Raw genomic sequence first — 26565 nt, 5'->3', positions numbered from 1 at the left:
AAAAATAAATAAATAAATAAAAAGCAACTACAATTACTACATATTAGAGACTATGTATAAAATACTTTATCATCATTGTAAAGCTGTTTTAATAATGATTTTATTTGCCCATATAATGCTAACCATTTAAAAAATGTCACATGGTTTTTATTATAAAAATAATGCAAAAAATGTTGCAAACTACTCAACTATAGGCAAAAGCACAGCACCACTCCCTTAACACACTATTGTGCAAATTTTGCTATCTACCCTCTCATTTTTGTCTTATGCAGGTGTTTATGTAGTTATAGTTGTATTTATCTGTATTTAATTCTCTACCAAGTGTACTTTTGCATTTATTATGTTTTTCCAACCTTATTTATAGTAATAGACATAATAATAGTTCAAGTATTTGTATTGTAATTTGCTTAAACGTTGCTCATTTGTTGTATAGTCAGTCTTTTAATTAATTAATTTATTTTTTTAGTGAGTGACAGAGAGACAGAAACAGACATACAGGAAGGGAGAGAGATGAGAAGCATCAACTCATAGTTGCAGCTCCTTAGTTGTTCATTGATTGTTTTCTCATACATGCCTTGATCGGGGGCTCCAGCTGAGCCAGTGATCTTGCTCAAGCCAGCGACCTTGGGATCAAGCTAGCAACTTTGGGCTTCAAGCCAGTGATCTTTGGGCTCAAGCCAGGACCATGAGGTCATGTCTACGATCCAGTGTTCAAGCTGGTGACCTCAGGGTTTCCAACCCAGGTCTTCAGCATTCCAGGCCAACACTCTATACACTGCACTACTGCTTGGTCAGTTAGATAGGTTTTTATTTTTTATTAAAAAATATCACTGCTGTAAATATATACTTACTTATGTATATATACATATTCATTTTTTTACCCATTTTGGATGATATTATTAAGAAGTATAATTACTAATTTAAAGTATGTAACTTTTTGAAGGTTCTTGACATATATAACGAAATAGCTTTAGAAAATAATTACATACTTTTAGAGTGCCATTAGTAATGTATGAAATTGCTAGTTTTACCGAACCACCGCCAGAATATAAATTATTAAAGAAATGAATTCAATAGATTGATAATAGTTTTCTTGTTTTGTTTTAGGTAAATAGTCTTGGCAGAATAGCTTCAGTTCTGTTCTAGAAATCCAGTTGTGGTTGAAATGGAACAAGAGATTGAAGGCTTTGTGCGTGATGTTTAGCAGTAAGAGAGAGTGAGACATAGTTCTTTCAGTAGGGTGTAGAGCGAAGTGTGAAAGGGTTTCTGGGTAGAAAACCCAGGGGTTTTCTCCTACTTTGTACATTTGGGTTTTAAAGTTTGGCTTATTCATCTATTCTCTGATTATGATTTTGTTGGAAGTAAAGGACAATCGCTACCACCTGCCACTTTAGTGAGGGATTTATTCTTGCATCCCCAAACACTGTTGTGTATGCAGTAGCTGAAGATAGGTTCTCATTTGAAGCTTAACCTGGGCCCTCTGTCAAAGCTCTGCAGCCATGGGAAGTCTAGCAAACGAGTTATGAGCCCTGTCTGGTGAGGAGGTAACTTTTGAATTGAAAGTCTGACTTTAGAAACACCAGTAGATTTTTTTGAAGCATGTTTTATACATTTTGGTACTTGGGAGGCCTGAGACTTCAAACACCCTCAGACTACTTGTCAGTTTGAGCATATGATTTAACTGCTTCTAAAATTGGCAGCATGCAGGACAAAGGGGCCTGGCCAGGGACTTGTGTTTTAGGCATGAATGAAAGTCTGCTACTTTGAAAGGTGTGTGTGTGTGCTATATACATGTGTGTGTCTACTGACAAGGAAAGTATTTGTTTGGAAGTACACTTGTTATCTAAGTAATATAGGGGTGAGGGAGAAAATACAAGCTATTTTTAATCTTTAGCTGAAAGACCTCTTATTTTCTGTCTCAGTTGCAAACTAGGACTGTTTTGGGTCTACTAATTAAGGCATAATGTAAGGTGAACATACCATCCCACTCATTAATTAGGGGTGTGTATGTGTGTGTGTGTGTGTGTACACGCAGGAATCTATGTTCAGCATTTGAAATAGGTTGGTGAACCATCAAAGGAAACATGGGCTTCAGTGTTTTTGTTTTCAAAGACAGCAGGAGTTTCTGGGTTTCAGCAGTTAACAGCCTCTGGGGAAAGAGCTGAGAAGAACCAGGGGGATGGAGGATCCAGGAGATAGAGGGAGTGGCTAATGGAACATGCTCCTGGGACATAGATTGTTCATTCACAAAGGAACAGCTTCTCAGGCAGCAGGCATTGGAGGAAATAGTCCAGGGCTTGATGGTGAATTTGGAAACTATGAGCAAGAGAAAATAACTGAAGTAACAGGAATGGTGGACTTGGCATGGGAAAGCATGCTGAAGATGGAAAAAACAAACAAACCTGGATATAGAGACCAGGTAGGAAGGAGGCAGTACAGAAAAGTCACAACTGTGAGGTCAGTCTTACCTCTGTCATTTTAGAAAATCAGCATTAAATGTACATCTCAGGAATTTACATATAAAATACATGCAGGAATTTCTTTTTCTTATTAAGAATATTATAAGAATTATAGTGCTTTCACTTTTGGTTTTATATCCAAATGAATTAGAAGCAGGAATCTGAGCAGGTATGTGTGTATTCCTATTCATAGCTGTATTATCACAATAGTCAAAGGGTGGAAGCCACGCAAGTGTCCATCAGTGGATTAATGGTTAAACAAAATTTGGTATAGGCAGACAGTGGAATATTATTCTGCCTTAAAAAGCAAGGAAATTCTGACACAGGCTACAACATGAATGACCCTTGAGAATATAATGTTGAGGGAAATAAGCCAATGACAAAGGACAAATACTATATAAATCCATTTATATGAGGGACGTAGAGTAGTCAAATTCATAGAGACAAAAGGTAGAAGGGTGGTTGCCAGGGCCTGGTGGGAGGGGGAGAATGGAGAGTGTTGAGTGGGTAAAGAGTTTCAGTTGGGGAAGATGAAAAGTTCTGGAAATGGATGGTGGGGGTGGCCACTCAACAATGTGAATGTACTTAATGCCCCTGAATTGTCTTATTAAAAATTGTTAGAATGATAAATTTTGTTAGTATATTTTATCATAATTACCAAAAGCAGAAGGCCATATATATAGAATTATATCTCTTAAAATTATATTAAAAATCTTGCCAGTCATAGTTTGGAATTCTAGGGTATGCTTACAGTGACTTAAATTTTTATAACAAATTTTTAGTATCTGAGATCTTTTTTTTTAATTTTATTTAGAAAATTAAATTAAATAGGTGACATTAATCAATAAGGGTACATAGATTTCAGGTAAACTTTCTCTAGCATTTAAACTATTGATTATGTTGTGTACTCATCACCCAAATTCAAATCATTTTTTGTCACTGTATATTTCTCTCTCTTTACTCCCCTCCCCTACAACCCTTTCCCCTTGTAACCCCACTTCACTTTTATCTGTTCATGAGTTTCAGTTTTATATCCTACCTATGTGTGAAATCATGTAATTCTTAGCTTTTTCTGATTTACTTATTTCACTCAGTATATAATGTTTTCAAGGTCCATCCATATTGTCATAAATGGCAATATGTCATCATTTTTTATGGCTGAGTAGTATTCCATTATATATATATATATATATATATATACACACACACACACACACACACACACAATATATATATCACATCTTCTTTATCCAATCCTCTATCAAAGGACATCTTTTACATATATAAGGTTTAGCTCAGTCTTTTACACATGTTCCAAGTATGAATATCAAAATCACTTATTAAAGTTTATAAATACACAAAATACAAATTTCTGGGCTCTGCCCCTGACCCACTGAATTATAATCTCTAAGGTTTGCAGCCAAAAAGGAGCATTTTAACAGGGCCTTCAGTGAACCTTATGAAGAAAATTAATACTAAATCCTCTGAATTCTCTTGTCTCTTTCAGACATGTGGGTCTATGGGGATATGCAGAGAGCAAAGTTCTTTTCAATTTTATCCTTTCAACAAATGTAGGAAAGACTACTCTGGGAAAATAGTACTTCTTCATCATTTTGATAACTTATAAAAGAGCACAAGCATTTTGTGAAAGGGAATGCATGAGCACCAATAATAACTAATACAGAAATTATTGCCATCCTTGGTGACTAGGGGTTTAGCGAGGCATAATTTTATTTAGAAAAAAATAAAGAAACTTGACAGTTCTAAAACCTCAAAGGTTGTGAAGATACACACACACACACACACACACAATTTCTTCTTTCAGTTGCCATATATGCCTGTGTAGAGCAGGACCTTTGGGTTTATACATAGGAAGAATACAAACGCAAAGACCTTAAAATTCAAGCAAGTAGGTGATGGTTCTCAATCTTTTTAACTGGCTATGAGTACATGTGCTCAACGGATCATGGGCAGCAGTGGTTCTAGAACAACTGAAAAAGGCACTCGTGGAAGATTTTCTACCAAAACATGTTTTTAATGACAAATATGATTTATTTTGGACAAGCCTTTGTTTTACTCTGCTTTTAAATATTATATGTATTTAGCCATTTAACCTTTTTCTTTTCTGTCCAACCTTTTATTTTCTATGAGAAAGTATTGCTAACCATTTTGACAGTCCCAGAACGTTTCACGAACACCGTTGGCAAGGGATTGCTGTAATTATTTCAAGCATGAAAATAAGTATTTCTACACACACTCTTTATTACCTTAAGGAAAATTGGACAAGAAACTGAAAACATTTTAACAGCTGTGGCAGGACAAGGTATTAATAATTTAATGGAGCAATTTCCTCCATACCCCACCCCTTTCTTGCCCTAGTGGAGCAGACTTATCCAAAAAAAAAACCCCAAAAAACCAACCCAAAACCCCCAAAACAACAAATAGGAGCTGACTGGTCCCAAGGAGGATTGTCAGGAAGGCTTTTGTGAAGGCAAAACCTTAGACGTTGCAGCCTTGTAGGCAGCCATCAGAGTTCCTGTGACTGAGGTGATGCTCACTGAGGGTCTCAGGAAGAAACATCTTTGTCATTTCTGTAGGTTGCTCCATCAGCTGTCCCTGATGACGGGGAAGGGCAGGTGTACCATGGGAGAACACTGTGTTCCAAGAAAGAACAGTAAGATGTTAGCCACAATGGGATGAAAACCTGGGTCTTCCCCATTTCCTCTTACCTGTCAGCCCTGGGGTCTTTGTCCAGTCCCTTGAAAGGATTGGGGAAAAATACCAATGATTGATGCTTACCAACTGCTTTCCTCCCTAGGAGGGTGAGAGGGCTCAGATCCAGAAATAATTTGATACAGAAGATAAATGGAATAATTCCATTTCCTCATGTTACAAAGCAATTTATACATGGTGCATATAATCATGAATATTGCTTACCATTTTAAGTTCAAAATGGATTTTTACAACCCCCCCTTTTTTTGGTGGGGGTAGAAGGATTTCAATTTTGCCTGTAGATGAAGAAGTTTTCCCTGAATCAGGTGTGAAAGAAAGAGGGAAAGATGATAGAAAGGGCTATGAGCAAAAGTGTAAGTGACACTATCATGGAAAAGGTCAATGCAAATTTTGGAACCAGAGGCTTTTTTAGAATTATGAACTTCATACAAATTCTCTTTTTGAGACTGAATTAACAGCAATCCAAATCCATACACATATTTTTTGTTTTGTATTTTTAAAATTATCTGTAATAGACTTGCTGTGTGGAAATACCAGTGAGGGAGTTGGGTTTTTTTTTTTAAACTGATTAAAATGTGAGGAGCTGCTGTGATGATTTCCTCTGTGTTTCCTTTGGCTTCAGATGATGCACACAGGCGGCTGATAACAGCTGACACATATGGATCTTAAGCCAAGTGAGTATTATCAGAAATCGAGCTAAAACCCCCATAAAACTCCCCACTGCCTGATTTCAAAACATTTTTAAAAATCTCTGAGTGACATGGTAGATGATATTTCAAATTAAGCATTCTAAAACACAACTAGTAAAATACCACATTAGAATAAAAACTTTTCCCTTTAATGAATGAGCTATGTATACAACATAAGGATTATTGTACTTTTCAATAGCAGGATATCTGAGAAATGCATATTAGAATTTACAATGAAGTATTGGAAGTCTCTATTTTTCTTTTAATTTTTAAAAATATTTTAATCAAAGTTACACATTGAGAGTTAAAAAAGAAAGTGAAATAATATCATTGGCTTTAAAAGAAAAACAGAAGAGAAACAAAAAAGAGAAATAGCAGTCCTTTCCTAAACCTCTTTTCAATACAGATTTTCTACTCTAGAGATCCCACTTCCAATCATTTTAGTTATTTACTTTAATATTTTAAAGTAACTGGTTGTACTGTTATTTCTTAATTCCTCATTCCCCAATATTGTCTAGTGACTTCTTATTTAAAAGATATGATTTTTGATCTCTTCCATTCCACATTTCTCTATTTATACTCTCCCATCCTTCTGATGTGGTTTTTGATTGAATCATTGTGGTTCACTTTTTTTTTGGTTAAATTCCATTCTTTTTCTTTAAAAATTTTTTTTTAATTTTTATTTATTGATTTTAAAGAGAGAGGAAGGGAGAACAGTGACAGAGATAGAAATATCAATTTATTGTTTCACTTATTTATGCATCTATTGGTTGATTCTTGTATGTGCCCTGGCTGGAGATCTAACTCGCAACCTTAGTGTATCAGGATGACAGTCTAACCAGCTGAGCCGACCTGGCCAACCTCACTAAGGCTTGAATTCCGTTCTTATTATGATTATTCAAATACCATTCACCGCTGAACCATAGTGAATCATGACACATTTCTTTCTAGTACAGCTTTCCGTTTTCCCTACTAATTGTCTTTGTCATATTTAGTTTTCTATCCATTCACCATTAGTTTATTCCCAAACTCCACAACAGGACTGCAGATCTCCTGTCATCTCTCAGTATGTCCAAACATACCAAGTGTGAAGGCCACAGACATGCATGGTTTTAATCCCTCTGAGAAAGCCCGCAATAGGATCGCCTTCTGTTGCCTTTCCTGTTGCTTGGTTACTCCTAGCCAATGACTGAGTGGCAGAGGGGCTTTTGGGCAGCCATTATCTTCTACAGGGGAGGAACATAGTCAGCCACGGAGTACATACAAGAATTTGCAAAGTCACAGAGGCTCAGGGGTGTTTAAATGCTCAGCTAGAGCCGGCTCTGGGATCCTGCTCCGTGGAATGGAGACATTAGGGAGAACGTCCCTGGAGATTTGAGCTCTACAGGTCATTGGAATGCTCGGGACTTGCACAGGTTGCTCCTTTCTCCACCAAGGACTATACTTCTCATGTTGGAAGATGCTGCAAAAGCCTCTCCTTCATGGCAACAAGAGTCCCCCTCAGGAATGTACCCAGCCCGTCTCCAGGGTGTCAAACAGGTAACTAAGGTTAAATCCCAATACAACCCTACTGGGGCTGTGCTGGGCCTGATAAGAGAGAAAAGAAAGAAGGCACCTTCGGTGTGGCAAGAATTTCTTGACATGTACCGGTAGGAGCCCAGGGGAGAAACACTGAATTTTGACAAACCTCAAGACTGTAAAAAAAACTTATTGACATGGGGTGCTCCGTTTGGAGCATAGGATTTAACATTCTGGCATGAATCCCAGGCAATGGAACAAACTTGCTGCTTGGGTGGATCTTAGAAACCTAGCTAGGGCCATCCTCTGAGTGAAATGGAAATGGCAGACAGTAGGGGAAGGAATATGAAGGCTAAGGGAAATGGGCCTTCAAAGGGAGTAAAGATTTTTTATCTGATGCTAACGCCTACCAGGAAGCACACACCAAGGAAGAGGCACTACTCCGCAACGTATACAGAATGACTTGGCCATTCAGCATTGTCCAGTCTTTATGCTCGGTCACCGGGAATGGACAGGATAAAGATATGAATCCCCTGGAAACATAAACAGAGAGGCCATGGTTGCAGAGATGGAGGACATAGGTGGCCCCAGAACAGGGACTCCCATTTACTAAGGCTTATCTATCTACTATTGCCTCTGAATGTCCAATTCAGAAAACTAAGAGCAATGCTGAGCCTCTGATATTGCATTTAGTCTAGGACACCAAATAGCTACTTGATAACAAGTCAACCATAGTGGGGCTCTTACCTCCTGAATGGCCAGAGGTTTTTTAACTCTAGGCTAGATGCCTGTTATGCATTTGGGTTTGCTTCCCTGCTTACAGACACTCAGCCAGCACTACTTGCCAGGTGCTTACAGAAACCTGATCCATAGGCATGTAATCCTACACAGAACAGAATCAGACAGGGGACCCAACTCACAGTGATGGAGGTATGGGTGTGAGGCTATGACCTTGGAATCTGCTGATCATATTACTTTTTGCACCTTCAAGAAGTAGTGGCTCCATAGAGTGTTGGAATGACCTTCTAAAGGTATAGTGGTAGCGTCAGTTTGGATATAATACTCCTCAAGGATAGGCCATCCTCGGGATGTAGTATGTGCATTAATTCAGAGTCCTCCATATGGCACTGTGACCCTAATAAGAAAAATACATAGTTATGGGTACCAAAGTTAAAACTGGGAATGGTCCTACTCCTAGTCACCCACTGGGGACCTTTGTGCTTCCCGTCCTGCAACGTTGTAAGTCCGTCTTAGTCCTATGACCTGTAGTTGACAAGCTGGAGACCCCGAAGAGCAATGGTATAATTCCAGTTTTAGTCTGAAAGCCTGAGAACCAGGAATGCCAATAATGTAAGCCCCAGTCAAAGTCCAAGTCTGAAAGCAGGAGAAGACTGAAGTTCCAGCTTGAAGACAGTCAGGCAGAAAGAGCAAATCTCCTGCACTCTGCTTTTTTTTTTTAATTTCTATCTGTTCAGGCCTTTGATGGATTAAATGAGACCCACTTACATTGGGAAAGGCAATCTGCTTCACCCAGTTTACTAATTCTAATGTTCAGCTCCTCCAGAAACATTGTCACAGACACACTCAGATAAATGTGGGGTTTTTTTATTTTAATGGGGTGACATTGATCAATCAGGGTACATAGGTTCAGAGAAAACATCTCCAGGTTATTTTGACATTTGATTATGTTGTATACCCATCACTCAAAGACATATAGTCTTCTGTCACCTTCTATCTAGTTTTCTTTGTGCCCCTCCTCATCCCCCCTTCCCCCCCATAACCATCACACTCTTGTCCATGTCCCTGAGTCTCATTTTTATGTTCCACCTATGTATGGAATCATATAGTTCTTAGTTTTTTCTGATTTACTTATTTCACTCAGTATAATGTTATCAAGGTCCATTCATGTTGTTGTAAATGATCCATGTCATCATTTCTTATGGCTGAGTAGTATTCCATAGTATATATATGTACCACATCTTCTTTATCCAGTCATCTATTGAAGGGCTCTTTGGTTGTTTCCATGTCTTGGCCACTGTGAACAATGCCGCAATGAACATGGTGCTGCGTGTGACTTTACATACCAGTGTTTTGGGGTTATGGGGGTATACACCCAGTAGAGGGATTGCTGGGTCATATGGTAGTTCTATTCTTAATTTTTTCAGGAACCACCATACTTTATGGTAACCACTCCATAATGGTTATACTACTTTACATTCCCACCAACAGTGGATGAGGGTTCCCTTTACTCCACAGCCTCTCCAACACTTGTTATTACCTGTTTTGTTGATAATAGCTAATCTAACAGGTGTAAGGTGGTATCTCATTGTAGTTTTGATTTGCATTTTTCTAATAACTAATGAAGATGAACATCTTTTCATATATCTGTTGGCCATTTGTATTTCTTCATGGAAGAAATGTCTGTTCGTGTCCTCTTCCCATTTTTTTTTTTTGTATTTTTCTAAAGCTGGAAACAGGGAGAGACAGTCAGACAGACTCCCGCATGCGCCTGGCCGGGATCCACCCAGCACTCCCACCAGGGGCGATGCTCTGCCCACCAGGGGGCGATGCTCTGCCCCTTCGGGGCGTCGCTCTGCCGCGTCCAGAGCCACTCTAGCGCCTGGGGCAGAGGCCAAGGAGCCATCCCCAGCGCCCAGGCCATCTTTGCTCCAATGGAGCCTTGGCTGCGGGAGGGGAAGAGAGAGACAGAGAGGAAGGCGGGGGGGGGGGAGCAAATGGGTGCTTCTCCTATGTGCCCTGGCCGGGAATCGAACCCCGGTCTCCCGCACGCCAGGCCGATACTCTACCGCTGAGCCAACCAGCCAGGGCCTCTTCCATTTTTTTATTGGATTGTTTGCTTGTTTGTTGTTGAGTTTTATGAGTTCTTTGTATATTTTGGATATTAGGCCCTTACCTGTGCTGTTGTTTGAAAATATCATCTCCCATTTAGTTGGCTGTCTGTTTCAAAAGCTTCTTAGTCTGATGTAGTCCCATTCATTTATCTTTGTCTTCATTTCCCTTGCCTTTGAAGTCAAATTTATAAAGTGTTCTTTGTAACCAAGGTCCATGAGTTTAGTACCTATGTTTTCTTCTATGTACTTTATTGTTTCAGGTCTTATATTTAGGTCTTTTTGATCCATTTTGAATTAATTTTAGTACAAGGGGACACACTGTAGTTGAGTTTCATTCTTTTGCATGTGGCTTTCCAGTTTTCTCAGCACCATTTGTTGAAGAGGCTTTCTTTTCTCCATTGTGTGTTGTTGGCCCCTTTATCAAAAATTATTTGACCATATATATGTGGTTTTATTTCTGGACTTTCTATTCTGTTCCATTGGTCTGAGTGTCTATTTTTCTGCCAATACCATGCTGTTTTGATTGTCGTGACTCTATAATATAATTTGAAGTCAGGTATTGTATTGTAATGCCTCCAGCTTTGTTCTTTTTCCTCAGGATTCCTCTGGCTATTTGGTTTTTTTTTATAGTTCCATATAAACCTGATTATTTTGTTCCATTTTTTAAAAAAATGACATTGGAATTTTGATGGGAATTGCATTAAATTTGTATATCGCTTTGGGGAATATAATAATTTTGACTATATTTATTCTTCCTATCTAAGACCAAGGAATATTTTTCCATTTCATTGTATCTTTTTCGATTTCCCTCAACAATGCTTTGTAGTTTTCATTATATAGGTCCTTTACATGCTTTGTTATGTTTATTCCTATGTATTTTATTTTATTTTTTTGTTGCAACCATGAAGGGGATTCTTTCGTGAGCTTGTTTTCTGATGTTTCATTGTTGGCATATAGGAAGGCAATGGACTTTTGTATATTAATTTTGTATTCTGCCACCTGACTGTACTGGTTTATTGTTTCTAGTAGTCTTTTTGTGGAGTCTTTGGGGTTTTCAGTGTATAGGATCATATCATCTGCAAAAAGTGAAACCTTTACTTCTTCTTTCCCAATACGAATGCCTTTTTTTTTTTTTCCTCTTGTCTGGCTTGTTCTTCCAGCACTACATTTAATAAGAATGGAGAGAGTGGACAAACTTGTCTTGTTTCTGATTTTAGGGGAAAAGTCCTCAGTTTTATGACATTTCATATAATGTTAGCTGATGGTTTATCATAGATGGCCTTTATTATGTTGAGATATTTTCCTTTTATACCCATTTTGTAAAGTGTTTTAAACATAAAATGATGTTGTATTTTATTGAATGCCTTTTCTGCATCTATTGCTAAGATAAAGATTTTGTTCTTTGTTTTGTTGATATGGTGTATTACATTAACCATTTTACGTATGTTGAACCATCCTTGTGATTCTGGGATGAATCCCAGTTGATCATGATGAATTATTTTTTAAATATGTTGTTGTATTTGATTTGCTAGTATTTGTTTAGTATTTTAGCATCTGTATCCATTAGAGATATTGGTCTGTAGTTTCCTTTTTTTGTGCTGTCCTTGCCAGGTTTTGGTATGAGGGTTATGTTGGCCTCATAACATGCGTTTGTCAGTATTGTTTCTTCTTCAATTTTTTGAAAGACTTTGAGTAGAATAGGAACCAAGTCTTCTTTGAATGTTTGATAGAATTCACTAGTATAGCTGTCTGGCCCTGGACTTTTATTTTGGGGGAAGTTTTTAATAGTTGTTTCTATTTCCTCCCTGCTTATGGGTCTGCTTAGGCTTTCTGCTTCTCCATGACTCAGTCTAGGAAGATTGTATTGTTCTAGGGACTTATCCATTTCTTCTAGATTGTTGAATTTGGTGGCATATAGTTTTTCATAGTATTCTACAATAATTCTTTGTTTATCTACAATTTCCGTGGTGATTTCTCCTCTTTCATTTTGGATTTTGTTTATATGAGTCCTTTCTCTTTTTTCCTTGGTGAGTCTTGCCAAAAGTTTGTCAATGTTGTTGATCTTTTCAAAGTACCAGCTCCTTGTTTTATTAATTTTTTCCATAGTTTTTCTGTTCTCTATTTCATTTATTTCTGCTCTGATATTTATTATTTCCTTTCTTCTGCTGGTTTTGGGTTTCTTTGTTCTTCTTTTTCCAGTTCCTTAAGATATGAAGTTAAGTGGTTTACTTGGGCTCTCACTTGTTTGTTCATATAGGCCTGTAGTGATATGAACTTCACTCTTATTACTGCTTTTGCTGAATCCCAGAGATTCTGATATGTGGTATTGTTATTTTCGTTTGCCTGTATGTATCTTTTGGTCTCTGTGCTTATTTCTTTTTTGAGCCACTCATTTTTTTAAAAGTATGTTGTTTAGTTTCCACATTTTTGTGGGTTTGTTTACCTTTTTTTTGCAGTTGAATTCTAGTTTCAAGGCTTTATGATCAGAAAATATGCTTGTTATAATTTCAATCTTTCTGAATTTGTTGATGTTATTATTGTGGCCCAACATATGATCAATTCTTGAGAATAGTCCATGTACACTAGAGAAAAATGTGTACTCTGGCAGTTTGGCATGAAAGGTCCTGTAGATGTCTATCATATCCAATTGTTCTAGTGTTTCATTTAAGGCCAATATTTCTTTATTGATTTTTTGTTTGGATGAATGATCTAGAGCCATCAGCTGTATATTGAAGTCTCCAAGTGTGATTGTATTTTTGTCGGTTTTTGTTTTTAGGTCAGTCAGTAGCTGTCTTATATATTTTGGTGCTCCTTGGTTTAGTGCATATCTATTAAGAAGTGTTATGTTTTCTTTTTTTTATTTTATTAAATTTAATGCAGTGACATTGATAAATCAGGGTACATATGTTGAGAGAAAATATCTCTAGATTATTTTGACATTTGATTGTGCTGTATACCCCTCCCCCAAAGTTAAATTGTCTTCTGTCACCTTCTATCTGGTTTTCTTTGTGCCCCTCCCCTCCCCTAACCCCTCTCTCCTTCTTCACTCCCTCCCCACTCCTCCAGCCTCCCGCCCCTGTTGCCATCACATTCTTGTTCATGTCTCTGAGACTCATTTTTATGTCCCTTCTATGTATGGATTCATCTTAGTTTTTTTTTTTTCTGATTTACTTATTTCACTCCGTATAATGTTGTCAAGGTCCATCCATGTTATTGTAAATGATCCGATGTCATCATTTCTTATGGCTGAGTAGTATTCCATAGTATATATGTACCAAAGCTCTGACGGACACTTGGGCTGTTTCCAGATCTTCGCTATTGTGAACAATGCTGCCACAAACATGCGGGTGCATTTCTCCTTTTCGAGCCGTTCTATGGTGTCGTTGGGGTATATTCCTAAAAGTGGGATAGCTGGGTCAAAAGGCAGTTCTATTTTCAGATTTTTGAGGAATCTCCATACTGTTTTCCACAGTGGCTGCACCAGTCTGCATTCCCACCAGCAGTGCAGGAGGGTTCCCTTTACTCCACATCCTCGCCAGCACTTATTCTGTGTTGTTTTGTTGATAAGTGCCATTCTGACTGGTGTGAGGTGATATCTCATTGTGGTTTTAATTTGCATTTCTCTAATGATTAGTGATGTTGAGCATTTTTTCATATGCCTATTGGCCATCTGTATGTCCTCTTTTGAGAAGTGTCTATTCATCTCTTTTGCCCATTTTTGGATTGGGTTGTTTGTCTTCCTGGAGTTGAGTTTTACAAGTTCTTTATAAATTTTGGTTATTAACCCCTTATCAGACGTATTGTCAAATATGTTCTCCCATTGTGTAGTTTGTCTTTTTATTCTGTTCTTGTTGTCTTTAGCTGTGCAAAAGCTTTTTAGTTTGATATAGTCCCATTTGTTTATCCTGTCTTTTATTTCACTTCCCTGTGGAGATAAATCAGCAAATATATTGCTCCGAGAGATGTCGGAGAGTTTACTGCCTATGTTTTCTTCTAAGATGCTTATGGTTTCACGGCCTACATTTAAGTCTTTTATCCATTTTGAGTTTATTTTAGTGTGTGGTGTAAGCTGGTGATCTAGTTTCATTTTTTTGCAGGTAGCTGTCCAATTTTCCCAACACCATTTGTTAAAGAGGCTGTCTTTACTCCATTGTATTTCCTTACCTCCTTTGTCAAATATCAGTTGTCCATAGAACTGTGGGTTTATTTCTGGGTTCTCTGTTCTGTTCCATTGATCTATATGCCTGTTCTTATGCCAGTACCAGGCTGTTTTGAGTACAGCGGCCTTGTAGTATATAACTTGATATCAGGAAGTGTGATACCTCCCACTTTATTCTTCTTTTTTAAGATTGCTGAGGCTATTTGTGTCCTCTTTTGGTTCCATATAAATTTTTGGAATATGTGTTCTATATCTTTGAAGTATGTCATTGGTATTTCAATTGGTATTGCATTGAATTTATAGATTGCTTTGGGTAATATAGACATTTTAATGATGTTTATTCTTCCTAACCATGAGCACGGTATATGCTTCCACTTGTTTGTATCTTCCTTGATTTCTTTTATCAATGCTTTGTAATTTTCCGAGTACAAGTCTTTAGTCTCCTTGGTTAAGTTTACTCCTAGGTACTTTATTTTTTTGGTTGTAATTGTGAAGGGGATTGTTTCCTTAATTTCTCTTTCTGACTGTTCATTGTTGGTGTATAAAAATGCTTCTGATTTCTGCGTATTGATTTTATATCCTGCCACTTTGCTGAATTTATTTATCAGGTCCAGTAGTTTTTTTACTTAGACTTTAGGGTTTTCTATATACAGTATCATATCATCTGCAAATAATGATAGTTTTACTTCTTCTTTTCCAACTTGAATGCCTTTTATTTCTTCTTCTTGTCTGATTGCTGTGGCTAGGACTTCCAGGACTATGTTAAATAAGAGTGGTGAAAGGGAGCACCCCTGCCTTGTTCCTGATCTTAAGGGGATTGCTTTTAATTTTTGCCCATTGAGTATGATGTTGGCTGTGGGTTTCTCATAGATGGCTTTTATCATGTTGAGGTATGTTCCCTGTATTCCCACTTTGCTGAGAGTTTTGATCATGAATGGGTGCTGGATTTTATCAAATGCTTTTTCTGCATCTATTGAAATTATCATATGGTTTTTCTCCTTCTTTTTGTTTATGTGATGAATCACATTGATTGATTTACGAATATTGTACCAGCCTTGCCTCCCCAGAATAAATCCCACTTGATCATGGTGTATGATTTTTTCCATATATTGTTGGATCCGGTTTGCTAATATTTTGTTGAAGATTTTAGCATCTATATTCATCAGAGATATTGGCCTATAATTTTCTTTCTTTGTGTTGTCTTTGCCTGGTTTTGGAATCAGAATTATGCTCGCCTCATAAAAGGAGATTGGAAGTCTTCCTTCCTCTTGAATTTTTTGAAATAGTTTGAGAAGGATAGGAGTTAGTTCTTCTTTGATTATTTGGTAGAATTCCATTGTGAAGCCATCGGGCCCCGGACTTTTCTTTGTTGGGAGTTTTTTGATAACTGTTTCTATCTCATTTGTTGTAATCGGTCTGTTTAGGTTTTCTGATTCTTCCAGATTGATTTTTGGAAGATTGTATGCTTCAAGGAATTTGTCCATTTCATCTAGGTTGTCTAGTTTTTTGGCATACAGTTCTTCATAGTATTTTCTTACAATATTTTGTATTTCTGTTGTGTCAGTTGTTATTTCTCCTCTCTCATTTCTAATTTTATTTATTTGAGTCCTCTCTCTCTTTTTCTTGGTGAGTCTACTTAAAGGTTCATCAATCTTGTTTACCTTTTCAAAGAACCAGCTCCTAGTTTCATTGATCCTCTGCATTGTTTCTTTAGCCTCTATGTCATTTATTTCTGCTCTGATCTTTATTATTTCCTTCCTTCTACTACATTTGGGCTTTACTTGCTGTTCTTTTTCTAATTCTTTTAGATGCAGGGTTAAGTTGTTTATTTGAGATTTTTCTAGCTTCTGAAAGTGTGCCTGTAGTGCTATGAACTTCCCTCTCAGCACTGCTTTCGCTGTGTCCCATAAATTTTGAGTTGTTGTATGCTCATTGTCATTAGTTTCTAGGAATTTTTTTATTTCTTCTTTGATCTCATTCTTAATCCATTCATTATTTAACACCCTGCTATTCAGTTTCCATGTGTTTGAGAATTTTTGAGCTTTTCTGCTGTGATTCATTTCTAGTTTCATGCCGTTGTGATTGGAGAAAGTGCTTGATATGATTTCAGTCTTCTTAAATTTGTTGAGAGCACTTTTGTGCCCTAACATGTGGTCTATCCTAGAGAATGTACCATGAGCGCTTGAAAAGAATGTATATTCTGCTGCTTTAGGGTGAAAGGATCTGAAGATATCTATTAAATCGAGTTGATCTAGTGTTTCCAATAAGTCTGCTGTTTCTTTGTTAACTTTCTTTCTTGAGGATCTATCTAGTGATGTTAGTGGGGTATTGAAATACCCTACTATTATAGTATTGCTCTTGATCTCACCCTTTAAATCCATCAAAGTCTGTTTTATATATTTGGGTGCTCCTATATTAGGTGCATAGATATTTATAATAGTTATATCTTCCTGTTGGATTACTCCCTTTATCATTATGTAGTGGCCTTCTTTATCTCTTACTATATCCTTTGTTTTAAAGTCCAATTTGTCTGATATAAGTATTGCTACCCCAACTTTTTTTTTCATTTCCGTTTGCATGAAATGTTTTTTTCCATCCTTTTACCTTCAATCTATGTGTGTCTTTTGTTCTAAGGTGTGTCTCTTGTAGACAACATATGTATGGGTCCTGTTTTCTTATCCACGCAGCTACCCTATGTCTTTTGATTGGATCATTTAATCCATTTACATTTAAGGTTATTATTGATATGTAGTTGTTTATTGCCATTTTCTTCTTTAAAGGTGTATTCCTTTTTTTTGCTATATTCTTTTCCAACTTTGATCTGTTTACAACAGGCCCCTTAACATTTCTTGCAGCGTTGGTTTGGTTGTAATGAATTCCTTGAGTTGTTTTTTGTCTGGGAAGCTTTTTATTTCTCCTTCGATTTTAAACAATAGCCTTGCTGGATAAAGTAGTCTTGGTTGTAGGTTCTTGTTCTGCATTACTTTGAATATTTCTTGCCATTTCCTTCTGGCCTCAAGTGTTTCTGTTGAGAAGTCGGATGTCATCCTTTTGGGGGCTCCTTTGTAGGTGATAACTTTTTTTTCTCTTGCAGCTTTTAATATTTTCTCTTTATCGCTTAGCTTTGGTATTTTAATTATGATGTGTCTTGTTTAGGTTTCTTTGGGTTTCTCTTTAATGGAGTTCTCTGTGCTTCTTGGACTTGTAAGAGTTTCTCTTGCATTAATTTAGGGAAGTTTTCAGTTATGATATGATTTAACAAAGTCTCTATCCCTTGTTCTTTTTCTTCTTCTTCAGGAACCCCTATGATGCGGATGTTATTTCTCTTCATGTTGTCACAGAGCTCTCTAAGTGTTTCCTCTGACTTTTTGAGTCTCTTTTCTCTTTTCTTCTCTGCTTTCATGCCTTCATTCCAGTTGTCCTCCAACTCGCTGATTCGATCCTCAGCTGAATCCATCCTGTTTTTAATTCCTTCCATTGTGGTCTTCATTTCTGATATTGTATTTGTCATCTCTGACTGATTCTTTTTTAGTATTTCAATATCCTTTTTTATACTTCCTATTTCTTTATTTAGGTTTTCAAACTGCTCCTCCATTGTTGTTCTAAGATCCCTAAGCATCCTTACAATCATTATTTTGAACTCTGCATCTGGAAGTTTGATTATTTCCATATCACTCAGCTCATCTCTCAAAGGTGTCTCTTGTAGTTTCATTTGGGTTGCACTCCTTTGTCTTCTCATATTGGTGTTTTATTTGTAGAGTTGGTTGAGTCTAGGCTTGGTGTTGTTTGCCTCCAATTTTCAGTTGTGTTATTTCTAGGTCTTCTTGGGTTGGTATTGGCTATTATTTGTAATCCACTTTCGGATTTGGGCAGCTTTGAAGTCTTGATTTGTTTGTTTTCTTAACAGGTGATAGTCTTGTTAACTGATCTCAGCAGGGGGCTTCCTTGAAACTGTAACCAGGAATGCTGTGTGTGTAACCTGAGACACTGAAGGTCTCTTCCACCAACTAATCTCACTGGGGGCAGGGTTTTTTCTCAGCTTCAGTAGGGGGAGGTGTATCTCAGATCTCCATGGAGACCTGAGTTACTGCCCCTCCTCCCCACTTCTTGTTTTCAGCTGTGTCTTTTTGCACTGATTGGAGCTGGATAGATGTCCGGAGATCTCTGATCCGGAAGCACTTCAGCTCTGTTTTGTGAAAGGTTCAGTCCCTCCCCCTGCTATGGCCGCCTCCAGCATGAATGAGTCAGCTTTTTTATTTCATTTCTTGCATACCTTAGCCCCTCACAGTCTGTCCCTCTCCTTGTCCTTTCCACTTGGGAGATAAGCTGGTCTTTTCAACCCACCTTGCTCCCTGGTCGCCAGGTAAGTGGCTGTGAGCAGTAGTTTCTGCTCTTTTTCCTCTGTGAAATCCTCTCTGGGCTCTCAGCCTCACCCCCCCCCCCTCCCCGCCATTCCTGTAAGCAGAGGAGATTCAGGCACTCCTTACCAGGATTATTGTGGCTTCCTCTTTGCTCCTTGGTTTTTGAGAGCTGTTCTTGCAGTTCAGTGTTGGTTTTTCATGCTGATTTTTCCTAAATTGATTTGTATTCCAGTTTGGTGTTTAGAGCTGGGTGTCTGTACATCCGCCTACTCCACTGCCATCTTCTGATTCCGTGTTATGTCTTCTTGATTTAATGTTTCCTTTGTCATTAAGAAATGACCATTTTTGTCTCTACACCTGCTTTTTTTGGATATTTGCTTGGAGTATAGTTTTTCTAGCCTTTCACTTTGAATTTGTTTTTATTCTTGTAGCTTAGATGTGTTTCTTGTAGGCAGCATACAGTTGGATTTTCTTTTTTAATCCATTCTGCTACTCTGTTTCTTTTTATTGGTGAGTTCAATGTATTTACATTTAGTGTAATTATTGACATTTGAGGATTTCCTATTGCCATTTTATATATTGCTTTCTGATAGTGTTGTATCTTGTTTGGTTCTTCTCTTTTTTTTTCCTATCATTTGTTTTTGCTTGGTTGTAATCCATACTTTTTTTTTTCTCTTCTTTTTTCAAGCCATGTGCTTCTGTGATGTGATGGTTTTGTCAGGGATGGTTACTATTAAGTAATGAAAAGGATATATATCATGTTTATGGTAGTACATTATCTCACGAGTGCTTTGGCACTCCATCCTCCTTTACTACTGTTTATCTTTGTCCTCTCTCTATTTTGTCTCTTTGTCACAGATTAATCTTGTTTTTATTGCGATCTTGATGGAGCTTTTACTTGTAGTTTTGTTTTGTTTTGTTCTTTGTGTCTGGTCAGAAAACCCCTTTAGTATTTCCTAAAGTGGGAATTTTCTGGTGATAAATTCCCTCATCTTTTCTGTATCTGTAAATGCTTTTATTTCTCCTTCATATTTGAAGGATAGCTTTGATGGGTATAGTATTCTTGGCTGGAAGTTCCTCTCTTTTAGAACTTTAAATATTGGGGTCCACTATTTATAGCTTATAGAATATCTGCTGAGAAATCTGTTGATAATCTAATTGGCCTTCCTTTATATGTTTTATTCTTCTTTTCCCTGGCTGCCTTGAGAATTTTTTCTTTGTCGTTGGTTTGTGCCAATTTTATTACGATGAATGATGGCACATTATGATGAATGATGATCATAATGAAATTGGAGTTGGTTTGTTAGGGTTAAGATAACTCAGTGTTCTGTTTGCTTCTTGAATTTGAGGCTTTAGTTCTTTCCACAGGTTTGGGAAGTTCTCCTCTATTATTTGTTTGAATATTTTCTCTATTCCATTTTCTCTCTCTTTTCCTTCTGATATACCCATTATTCTTATGTTGCTCTTCTGTTGGAGTCAGATAATTCCTGTAGGGTTATCTCATTTTTTTTTGTATTTTTCTGAAGCTGGAAACGGGGAGGCAGTCAGACAGACTCCCACATGCGACCAACCGAGATCCACCGGCATGCCCACCAGGGGGCGATGCTCTGCCCATCCGGGGCATCGCTCTGTCGTGACCAGAGCCACTCTAGCACCTGGGGCAGAGGCCAAGGAGCCATCTTCAGCGCCTGGGCTGTCTTTTGCTCCAATGGAGCCTTGGCTGCAGGAGGGGAAGAGAGAGACAGAGAGGAAGGAGAGGGGGAGGGGTGGAGAAGCAGATGGGTGCCTCTCCTGTGTACCCTGGCCGGGAATCAGACCTGGGACTTCTGCACACCAGGCCGACGCTCTACCACTGAGCCAACCAGCCAGGGCAGGTTATCTCATTTTTAAAAATTTGTGAGTCTCTCTCCTCTTTTCTCTGTAGTGCCTCTAGTTGCCTTTCTTCTATGTCACTTATTCTCTCCTCTGTCTGGCCTGTTCTATTGGCTAAGCTTGTTACTTCATTTTTCAGTTCATGAATTGAGTTTTTCGCCTGTTTGATTTGTTTTCATAGTTTCAATTTCCTTGGTGAAGTATTTTTCCTGTTCATTGAATTGTTTTTTGAGCTCCCTAAATTGCCTTTCTGTGCTATCTTATATATCCCTGAGTACTTTTAGGAATTCAATTTTAAATTCTCTGTCATTTAACTCCAAAGTTTCTAAGCTATTGAAAAATTTTTCTATAGATTTTTCCTTATCTATCTGAGCTACATCTATGTCTTTTGTATCCATGATATTTGATTTCTTTTTCTTTAATGGCATTTGAGAGTGGTATTGTTAATAACACTAATAAGAGTTGATAAAAAAAACTTTTTTGAGAAACTGCAGTGAAAAACTGAAAATTCTATTGTGCTAAGTGGAACAAAAATAAGTAGAATGGAAAGCCTGGGTTGAGGGGGAAATGACAAAGAGGCTAAAAATGAGGCAAGAACCCACAAAATGCCACGAGGAAAATATTTGGATCAAGAATAAAATAATTTGTGAATGACAGTTGAATGAGAGAAATAGTGTAAGAGAAAAGAAAAAAAAAGAAAAAGAGAAAAAATACTGTTAAAAATGAGAATTCCATTGTATTAAGTGGCACAAAAACTATTGAAGAGAGAGCCAGAGATGGGGGAAATGCTAAAGAGATAAAAAGCAAAGTAAAAGCACCAAAAATGCCACAAAGAAAAAAATTTGAATCCAGAATAAAATAATTTGTTTGTGGGTAAGATTCAAATGAGAGAAAAATGAAAGAGAAAAGAAGAAACAAAAAGAGAGAGAGAAAAAAAATTGATTTAAGTTTTTTGGAATGTAACACTCATAGAAAAAAAAGAATGGAAAATGTAACACTTATGGGCAATAAAGTTCAAAATGAAAAGAATAAAACAGAAAGAGGATAAAATGATCAAGGTGGAAGGAAAAAAAATAAAAAATACAAGAAAAAAATGAAAAAAGTTATAAAGACTGTGGATTTTACCCGGTTTTGAGATGTTTTCTTCTTCCTTTTTCTTTCTTTTCTCTGTTTTTGGCCCATGGCACTGTACCCCAGGTTCTGCCCCTGTGGCACTTGTAGGCAGAGATTTGCTGTTGTGTTGCTATGGTGATGACATAAACTAGGCCTCAGTCCCCTTGGTAAGTGGGGCTTGTTATCATTTGCACATTACGACAATGGGAGAGTCTGTTTTCCCGGAGCCTCTCCCCAAGTCTCTCCTTCCTGAACCAGCAGCCTGGGGGCCTAACTGTGAAGTGGCCCCAGCCACTGCCTGAAGAGCAAGAGGCTCTTAGAGCTGCCAAATGCCCCCTCTATCCCCAGTCAACACAGAGTTCTGGGTAAGGCTTTGCCAGCCAGAGCTGCCAGCATAATCAGGCAGAGCTGGGAGCTGATTGCCTTTCAGGTGTCTTTCTATGAGCCTCCGGGCATATCTAGTATGCCTCAGCACTCTGCAGGTCTGCTCTCCAGAGGCTGTCGCAAGCTGCCTGCATGCCCTTCCCCCCCGTGGGGGGATCACTTCCGCAGTTCTCTTCCCCAGGAGTTGCTTTGTTAGCCTGTTTGGCTAGTGGAGGTGCCATGCCCAGACAGGTCCAGGTGTAGGGAAGCTGGCTTTCGTGCACTTCCCGAGCGTTGTTGTTGTTTGGAAAGCCAGGATTATTCAGAAACTCTCGTCACAGCCTATGCAGAAGGCTGCTACTGACAGCATCCAACCCAGCCCCTCTGTCCGGGAAAGCCGGCACCCACGCCCAAAGCACCAGGTGGATCCACTCGCACAGTACCCACGCTTGCTGACTGGGATACCGGGAGTAAACAAGGCAACTGCTCGCCCACCTCTGCTGGGGTCTGCTGCTGGCATTAGCTCCACGTGGGCTGAGCCGCAGGCATACTCTCTCCTCGGCTTGAACGTCCCTGCCCTAGCCCAGCTCTTTCTACGCCCCCAGCCCTCCCTTCCTCTCAGTTCCAGGTGAAAGCAGCCCTTCCTCAGATCAGTGAGGAAAGTGGAATACTCTGTTCTCTGTCTTATATCCTTCAGAGTGTGTTATATATTCAGCCACCTTTTTGCCCAATCATGTACCTTTGTTTGATGTTTATGTATTTCAGATGCTCCTGAGATTGTTTTTCTGTCTCTAGTTGTTGAATTTGTTGAAGTTTCAGGGAGAGGTATTGGGAGCACTCCTCACGACGCCATTTCTCTGATGTCACTCAGATAAATGTTTAACTGAATATCTGGGTACTCCTCAGCCTAGTCAAGTTGACACATAAAATTAATCATTACAAAGTACTTAAAGAGGAACACATATGGAGCCAAGTGATTCTCTAAGCAATCCATTGCCTAACTGTAACTGTGAATAGACACAATAGAAATACCTAAGGCCGTTCAAGAATGAAGGTTTGGGCCCTGCTTGTTAGCTCAGCAGACAGAGCATTGGCCTAGTGCTATGATGGTGAACCTTTTTATAAAAACCACCTACTTTTGCAGTGCTGGTCAACCTGGTCCCTCCTGCCCGCTAGTGGGCTTTCCAGCTTTCATGGTGGGTGGTAGGTAGCAGAGCAACCAAACGGCGCTGCAATTGGCCTACCATGAAAGCTGGAATGCCCATGAGTGGGCAGGAGGGACCAGGTTGACCAGTACTGCAAAAGTAGGTGGTTTTTATAAAAAGGTTCGCCATCTCAGGCCTGGTGTATTGACATTCTGGTTTCGAATTCAGGTCAGGGCACATAAGAGGATCAGCCATCTGCTTCTCTCACCCTCCCTCTCCTCCTTTTCTTCCTCTTCCCCTCCTGCAGCCAGTGGCTGGACTGGTTTGAGTGTCAGCCCCAAGTGGTGAGGATAGTTCAGTTGATTTGAACATTAGCCTCCGGTGCTGAGGATAGCTTGGTTGATTTGAGCATCGGCCCCAGATGGGGGTTGCAGGGTGGATCCTAGTCAGGGTGCATGCAGGAGTCTCACTATTTTCCCTCACCACTTAAAATAAGAAAGAAAAAAAGAAAATAAAAGAATGAAGGTTTGGGTCAAACCACTAGCTCAGCCTCAAGACTTTCAGTTGACAGGTGAAGATAAATGGAATCATCAAAAAATAATGGAAAAGTGAGAGGATGAGTGACTTTTGCATCTCTGAGGACAACCATAGGGATAAAAACTGTAGTTTATTCTATGAACCTCTATCTTCTTTACAAGAAGATAGGCCCATTAGAACCACTGAAGGACCTGAACATGCATGGAGAAGTAGATTTTTCAAAAGGTGTAGCTATACTGGCAATAAGAGAGAAGAGAGCAAGCAGAACAGTGTGGTGCTCAGGGACAGTTGTTTATTATATGTGAGAGAGCCTATTTAAAAGAACATGGAATGGGAGAGATGTGTTGAAAATATAAGAGAGGGGGAACATGAGGTGTCAACATAATATACTCCCTGAGAAGATAAGAGGAAATGGGACCCCACTGGAAGAATGGTCAGAAGAAAGGACAGACATTTCTATTGATTGAAGGGAAGAGTCAAAGGATGGGTGTGCTTATACTTGCATTTATGGTTTTGGATGCAAATGATGAGAGCATTCATATCTAATGGCTTCTATTTTCTATTTGAAGTTTGAAGGCAAGTCTGCTTAGTGTGAGGGGAACTTGGTAACAAGAGTGGTGAGAAAAAAGACAGGTAATTATGGGATTATAATAAGTGTTAGCTAGATACTTGTTCAACAATAAGTGGGTTTTTAGAAACCATTTTTTGAGTACTAATCGTATCAGGCACTGTATCAAACTTGTTTCAGGCATTATTTCCAATATCTATAATCTATCATGTATACTCTGAGAATTAGTTAATATTGCCTCCATTTCATGGAAAAAGGATGGTATGTTAATTGCCTAGTCCATTCTTTTACTCATTTTAAATATGTTTATTGAGTTGTAATTACATACCAAGCATCATTCACAGCATAGAAAATTGATGTCAGTAATGCAAACCAAGGACTGTCTGATTTTAAAATTTAGTCGGTTTACAGTAGGTCAATAAAAATGACCCAACAATGCAAGCATGTTTGCCCTATGAACTCCCTATTTGCTTCACCATTTCTGAAGAGATGGAGAGCAACTGCTTTTTACAACATAAGTAAATAAATGATTTCACTGCTACTTAAAGTATTTTGAGTACATTCAAATTAACAATGATAAGTCTGGAAGTTTAACTCCAACATGATTTCTTTATTGTAATTAGAAAGATAGATAACTATAACGGACCGGTGGTGATGCAGTGGATAGAGCTTTGACCTGGGATGCTGAGGTTCCCAGCTTGAGTGCAAGATTGCCGGCTTGAGCGTGGGATCATCACCATAATCCCATGGTTGCTAGCTTGAAGCTCCACATTGCTGGTTTTGAGCCCAAGGTCACTGGCTTGAGCAAAGGGTCAGCTTGAGCCCTCTGGTCAAAGCATAGATGAGAAGCAATCGATGAACAACTAAAGTGCCACAACTATGAGTTGATGCTTCTCATCTCTCTACTTTCCTGTCTCTCTCTCCCTAAAAATAAAAAGATAGATAAATAGCTTGTCTTTTTATGTAATTTCTTTCTATATATTCACAAAAGCAACATCTTCAAAGATTTAAGACCTCTTACAGTAAGATTACTATTCATTTATAATTTATCTCACTTTGATTAAAATTTATATTTGAATTCATTTTGAATTAATAATTTAAAAATCAATGTAATAATTTACATGAATTAATAATTAAAAATCAAACTTTTTGAGTTTGAGAAGTGATGGTGGTTGTATTTAACTCATTTTTTAAAGCAAGCTGTTCTATTGTGGCATATACCTTTATTAATGACTTCTTTATTAATGACTTTAGTCATTTTAAAAGCACACTCAAATGATATTTACTGGTACAAAGGTGTGAGGGTTATACTGCTCAATTTCTTTTAAAAATGGTGATTTAAGATTTCCTTATGCTGAACTTTGTTTTTGGCAATCTGCATAATTTTTCTATGGTCATATGTACAAAATAGAGTTTTGTTTTGTTTTATAGAATTTTTATTTTTGAGAAGCAAGAATGCTTTTGTTTTTATTTTTCTGCTGGTTGCAATTGAGAAGGAACAAATATTGGCCATCTTGTGCATCTGGGATTTTCTTGTGGGAAAAATGAAATGCTATGGTACATTTAAAACCATACTAAAAGGCAACAATAAGGCCATGAGGATAAGTACCATCCCATAATTGTTACTACTAAGATACTATTTTGCACAACAGACTTAGAGGGCTGAGCACTTCTCAAAGTAACTCTTATCTTTAAACAAACAGAAACTGATGAGCAGAGTAAATTATTAGTCAAAGGTTTGGTAAGAAGGTGAGTTACTATAAGCAAATGCTGGTGAGTTTAATGACTCTTTGGGAACATGTAGGCACTTAAGAGTCTCTAGGGTCTAAATTTGGGTAACTCACAAGCGTGGAATTACCAGTCTAGTTAAAAGAGACAGAAGTTTTGCAATGCTTTTAGAAAGCAGTCTAACATGAGAAGAAAACTGGAAACTATATGGCAAATAACAATATTATGTTAATGACTTTTCTTTTGTCATAACAATTGACTGATTCCATGAGAAAGTGGAACAAAAGTGACTTCCTATAAATCTCTTTCTCCTTCTAGGAGAGAATGTAATTAGGGGAGGATTTCTCATTTTAAATCTCTTCGAATTGTTATTCTTGATTCAAAAAAATTCTCTAATTAGTAGGGATTTGGAAAAATGTCACATGACTAAAGAGAAAAACAACTGTGAAATATCATCATTCACTTAGA

General features: G+C 38.0%; 1 long non-coding RNA gene across 1 annotated transcript in view; it reads left to right on the top strand.

Moving 5' to 3' along the window:
• Positions 1–5824: 5824 nt before the first annotated feature.
• LOC136318245 (uncharacterized) overlaps positions 5825–26565 on the top strand; it is a 75872-nt gene continuing 55131 nt past the window's right edge. The window contains exon 1 of the long non-coding RNA XR_010728036.1: positions 5825–5866. This is a non-coding gene — a long non-coding RNA (uncharacterized lncRNA). The remainder of the gene's footprint in view (positions 5867–26565) is intronic.

The sequence above is a fragment of the Saccopteryx bilineata genome, unplaced genomic scaffold (genome assembly GCF_036850765.1).
Source record: "Saccopteryx bilineata isolate mSacBil1 unplaced genomic scaffold, mSacBil1_pri_phased_curated manual_scaffold_21, whole genome shotgun sequence".
Taxonomy (NCBI): domain Eukaryota; kingdom Metazoa; phylum Chordata; class Mammalia; order Chiroptera; family Emballonuridae; genus Saccopteryx; species Saccopteryx bilineata.
Note: the sequence above shows the minus strand (reverse complement) of the source record. Positions and strands in the feature narration are given on the sequence as shown.